The 5341-nt window shown below is 37.5% G+C and overlaps 1 pseudogene; it reads left to right on the forward strand.

The window, feature by feature from the left end:
- Nucleotides 1-3339: 3339 nt before the first annotated feature.
- LOC122733033 lies at nucleotides 3340-3800 on the forward strand (annotated as a pseudogene).
- Nucleotides 3801-5341: the final 1541 nt, after the last annotated feature.

A 5341-nucleotide genomic window follows, 5' to 3' on the forward strand; every position in this document is an offset into this window, starting at 1 on the left:
ATTTTAGCCCCTTACAACAGCTTATTTTTCCCCTCACTGCAAACATTTTTCTTTTGCTGTTTCTTTGTATAATGCAAATTTAACATGATAGTTATGATACTGTCCTTCTCTGTATCCTTCCTTGAACTTCCTTCTGATCCCTTCTGTTTATTTATTTTTTTGTTTTTGTTTTTGTTTTTTTGGTGAGGCCATTGGGCTTAAGTGACTTGCCCAGGCTCACACAGCTAATAAGTGTCAAGGGATTGAGGCAGGATTTGAACCCAGGTCCTCTTGAATCCAGGTCCAGTGCTCTATCCACTGTGCCACCTAGCTGCCCCTTCTGTTTATTTTTAAATGAATATTTGCCACTCTTTTCTTCTTTTTAAAGTATCACTTTCACTAACTACTACTCCCTAAACCACTTCTTCTCCCCAAATTTAGAAAACTAAAAGCCCTTCCATAGAACAGATATAGTTGTGCAAAACAAATCTATACATTTGCAATATTCAAGAATGTATGCCACATTCTGCATCTTGAATCTTCATCTTGAATGCCAAGGATTGACAAGCATACTTTATTGTTAACTTCTATAACTATGATTGGCCAGTATATTAATTATAGTTCTTTATTTTATTTTATTTAATATTTTGGGGGGGGGCAATGAGGGTTAAGTGACTTGACCAGGGTCACACAGCTAGTAGGTGTCAAGTGTCTGAGACTGGATTTGAACTCAGGTCCTCCTGAATCCAGGGCTGGTGCTTTATCCACTGCACCACTTAGCTGCCCCTGGTTGTAGTTCTTAACTCTTCTACAATTTTTTTTTCTTTACACTGTTGTAGTCATTATATAAATTATTTTCCTGTTTCTGCTCCCTTAATTCTATATCAGTTCATAAAATCCTCAAAGGTTCCTGTGAGTGCATCAATTTGGGGATTATTTATGGTACAATAATATTAAACTACATTCTTATACCATAAATTGTTCAGCTATTCTCTGACTGATGGGCACTCAATTTCTTTCCAGTTCTTCACTACAGAAAAAAAAATGCTGCTATAAATATTTTTGTACTTGTGACTTTTCCTTTTTTGTTTTATTTCTTTGAAGTATAAGCCTAATATTGTTAAATGAAAAGGTATGCACGCTTAAATGAGTCTGGGAATATATTTCTAAACTGCTTTTCAAAACAGTCGTAGCATTTCACACTTCTATCAGCAATATATTCATGTGCTTGTACTTCAAACCTCCTCTAAGAATTGTAATTTTCCTTCTTTGTTTGTTTTTTAATGGTCTTTGCTAATCTGATGGGTTTGAGGTGGAGACTCAGAGATGTTTTAATTTGCACTTTTCTTATTATTAGTGACTTGGAACATTTCTTTACATAGTTGTGGATAGATTATTTTGAGATTTATCTGTTCATAATCATTGAACCATTATCTGTTGGGGAATGGCTCATGTTCTACTGTGTTTATTGGTGTATGGGTGTTCAAGGAGGACTAGCACCTTTTGTGTGAAGGCTTGCAGAGCTCATCCACCTTCAGTGTCCACCAGGCACTCAACTCTCACCTGTGGATCCAAAAAGCTGTAGCGTGCACAGTGGCCATACCCAGGTAAACTGTCTTGGCAGATAGGCTAAAATAGGTTAAGAGTGATAGATGGGCCACAATCCCATGGGTGAGTTAAGGGGGTGTCTACCCCAAATATGTAAAGGCTTCCCCTAGTGAAATGGGCAGAGAAGACCAATTTGTTTCATTGGTCATGAAGGCAGCTAAAGCAGAAGCTGTGAAGGGCTTAGAGCTTTGTCAGACAATGGTCAGAACCCCACCTTAATGAGGTAGTATGGTGGCATGGCCACTCAAGACACAAATGTAGAAAAAGAGAATGAATCTAAAATATCCATAAGCAATGACTCAAAGAAAAACATGGCTTGGGCACAAACTCACTTGAATTTCTGGAAGAAGTGAAGAAGAGTTTTTAAAAAGGGGTTAGAATACTTTTATAAATGAAATAAGAGTGCTTGAAGGGGAAAAACTGGAAAAGAAATGAGAGCTATGTATGGTATAAAGAATTGGTAAGAGAATTAAAAGCTTGGCACAAGAGGTACAAAATTTTACCCATGCAACAAACTTTCCAAAAATTAGAATGGATCAAATAGGAAACATGGGGCAATAAGAAATATTATATCTATTATATATGTGTGTGTGTGTGTGTGTGTGTGTGTATAATATGAAGAAATATTTAAAAATTTTAAAAGGCAAAAGGCTAAAAAAAAGATGAAAATGTAAGGTCATAGCAAAAACCATTATCCTGGAAAACTGATTGAAAAGAAAAATTTTGAGTCATTGGACTATCTGGATAACATTACAAAAAGAAAAGAAAAAGAAAAAAGAGCCTTAATATAATATTTCAAGAAATTTTAAAAGAAAACTGCCATTTCTTAGAACCAGTGGGCAAAGTAAAAATAGATCACCTTCTGAAAGAAACTCCCAAATGAAAACTCTGAGGGAAAACATAGTCAAAATCCATAGCTTCCAGGTCAAAAGAAAAGAATTCTCCAAGCAATGAGAAAGAATTTAAGTACTAAGGAGCCATAGTTAGGAGCACATTTAACTTAGACATCATAATTATTGAGGAGCAAAGAGCTTGAAATATGACATTCCAGTAGGTGAAGGTTATGGATTTACAGGCAAGAATAAATTACCCACCAAAACTGAATATGGTACTATAAGGGGTGAAATGGATCTTTAATGAAATAGAGGATTTCCAATCATTCCTGATGAAAAGACCAGAACTGCTGAGAAACTTCGAAATGAAAAGTAACACAAAAATATTAACATGAATGAACAATGATAAAGGACTTGGGGGCAGCTAGGTGGTGCAATGGATAAAGCACTGGCCCTAGATTAAGGAGGGCCTGAGTTAAAATCCAGACTCAGATACTTGACACTGTGTGTCCCTGGCAAATGACTTAACCCCAATTGCTCCACAAAAAACCTCACCAAACAAACAAACAAAAAAACAATGATAAAGGACTGAACAAAGATAAGCTATTTACATACAAATATAGGGGGATATCTGTCCCTTCAGAGCTCTATTATCATCAGGGTTCACAGAGGGAGGTCTAATTAGACAAGGTCTGGAAGTGGTTCTGTTATATATGAATGATCTTAAGAAAAAAAAAGAAGGTGCAGCTAGGTGGCAAGGTGGATAAAGCACTGGCCCTGGATTCAGAAGGACATGAGTTCAAACCTGGCCTCAGACACTTGACACTTACTAGCTGTGTGACCCTGGGCAAGTCACTTAACCCCCATTGCCCTGCAAAAAAAAAAAAGAAAGAAAAAAAAGAGAGTGCTCACTGTCATCATGTCAGGTGAGTTCCTGAGCACAGTGAAGAGTGATTTCTACATGTAGCTAGGCCAGTACCATGGCCAGCACTTCTGGACTGACAAGAAGGACCAAGACAAGTTATTGAAGAAAAGCTGTATGTTGGGAACCTGCCCTTTTGCACCACTGAGGTACAGATCTACAAAATCTTCAGCAAATGTGGCAACATAAAGATTATCATGGACCTAAATAAAGTAAAGAAAATTGCATGTTGGTTCTGCTTTGTGGTTTGCTACTTCAGAGCAGATGATGAAAATGTCACATGATACATTAATGGAACTTGCCTGTATGATCAAATCATCCACAGAGATTGGTGTGCAGATTCCAAAGAGAGCAGAGAGTGTGGATGGGGAAGATCTGTAGGCCGGGTATGAGATAAATATTGAAAAGACTATGATGCTGGTAGATGAGGCTATTGAAAAATATGTAAAATCAATTAGTGATGGAAACTCCTCTTTTATAAACAGATGATGTTGGCTGGTTGACAAATTCTGTGAAAAGCAATACTGAAGTCCTGAAAACAGCTTACTTAGAACAGGTTCTCATTGATTTTTCTGCCTCCATACAAGAATTAAGCCTCAAATTTCTACTTGGCTTTTCTGCTCTGAAAAGCATTAAATATCAGAAACCAAGAAAATGCCTTTTTTTTTCAGGGCAATGAGGGATAAGTGACTTGCCCAGGGTCACACACCTAGTAAGTGTCAAGTATCTGAGGTCAGATTTGAACTCTGGTCCTTCTAAATCCAGGGCCAGTGCTTTATCCACTGCGCCACCTAGCTACCCCCAAGAAAATGACTTTGGACCTAGTATTGGAGCTCTGAGGTCTTGTCAGCTTGTCAGTATGAATTCCTATCACCTAAGGAATAGTTAGTAACCAAGCAGACCTATTAATATATATTAGTCCAATATAGCACTCCTTTCCTTTAAGGAAGATTAGAAAAGTGTCACTGTGCGACTCTGTTACTCTTGACTTTAGGGTTCAGAATAGTCAGTTAGGAAAAAAGTCCTAATGAAATTTGTATGAAATGAGTTTAATGACTTGTGCTCTATATTGTATAAATTAGGAGTTTTCTTTCTAAACTTTTTGGAGATATCCTTTTTTCCAAGATGACTTCTAACTCATAAAGATGCAAAAGTTATTAAGGAATTCTTAAAACAGTTTTCCCTTGGTACTAGTGATCTGACAGTAAAAGGTATGTGAGGGGCAGCTAGGTGGCTCACTGGATAAAGCACCGGCCCTGAATTCAGGAGGACCTGAGTTCAAATACGGCCTCGGACACTTGACACTTACTAGCTGTGTGACCCTGGGAAAGTCACTTAACCCTCATTGCCCTGCAAAAGAAACTCAAACCAAAACGACAACAACAAAAAAACAGGTATGGTGTTTTCCTCTGATGCTCAGAATGGATAATCTAGAAAGAAATGTATATTTACAATGTTAGGGGGGTGACTCATGAAGCACATCCTTAATCTTTCACTGGGAAGTTGGTCCAAAGGATGCTATCCTATAAGATGAAGGAAACAGGATATACTAAGGGAAATTCCTAATAAAGATCCTGGGGATAAATTTGATGTATTTAGGAGGTGTTTGTTATAACTTCGAAATTGGGACAAGTAGATGCTAGACCTGTTAGACTTCTTTTTTGTTTATCAGAGTGAAAAGGTGACAGGGATGATTTAGAGGAGAGCCTGAAAATCAAGGAAACAAAACATTTGTGATGATTAAAAACATGAGAGACATAGTATCTGAGTAATTTAATCATTTTATTAATATGGCCAGTCGGTTATTAAAAAAATGAGGTCTATGGCCATTTCTCTCAGACCAAAGACCTCATGGTGTTGGGGCACAGAGCTTATATACTGTGGTAAAAATTATTTGTGGTAAAGATTAATATCGAAAGTTTTAGCTGAATCATTTGGGAGGGGCCACACCTGGCCCACCCTGAGATTGCACATGCTACTGAGCAGCTTTTGAAGGTCC

This window comes from Dromiciops gliroides, chromosome 1 (assembly GCF_019393635.1).
Source record: "Dromiciops gliroides isolate mDroGli1 chromosome 1, mDroGli1.pri, whole genome shotgun sequence".
Lineage (NCBI taxonomy): Eukaryota > Metazoa > Chordata > Mammalia > Microbiotheria > Microbiotheriidae > Dromiciops > Dromiciops gliroides.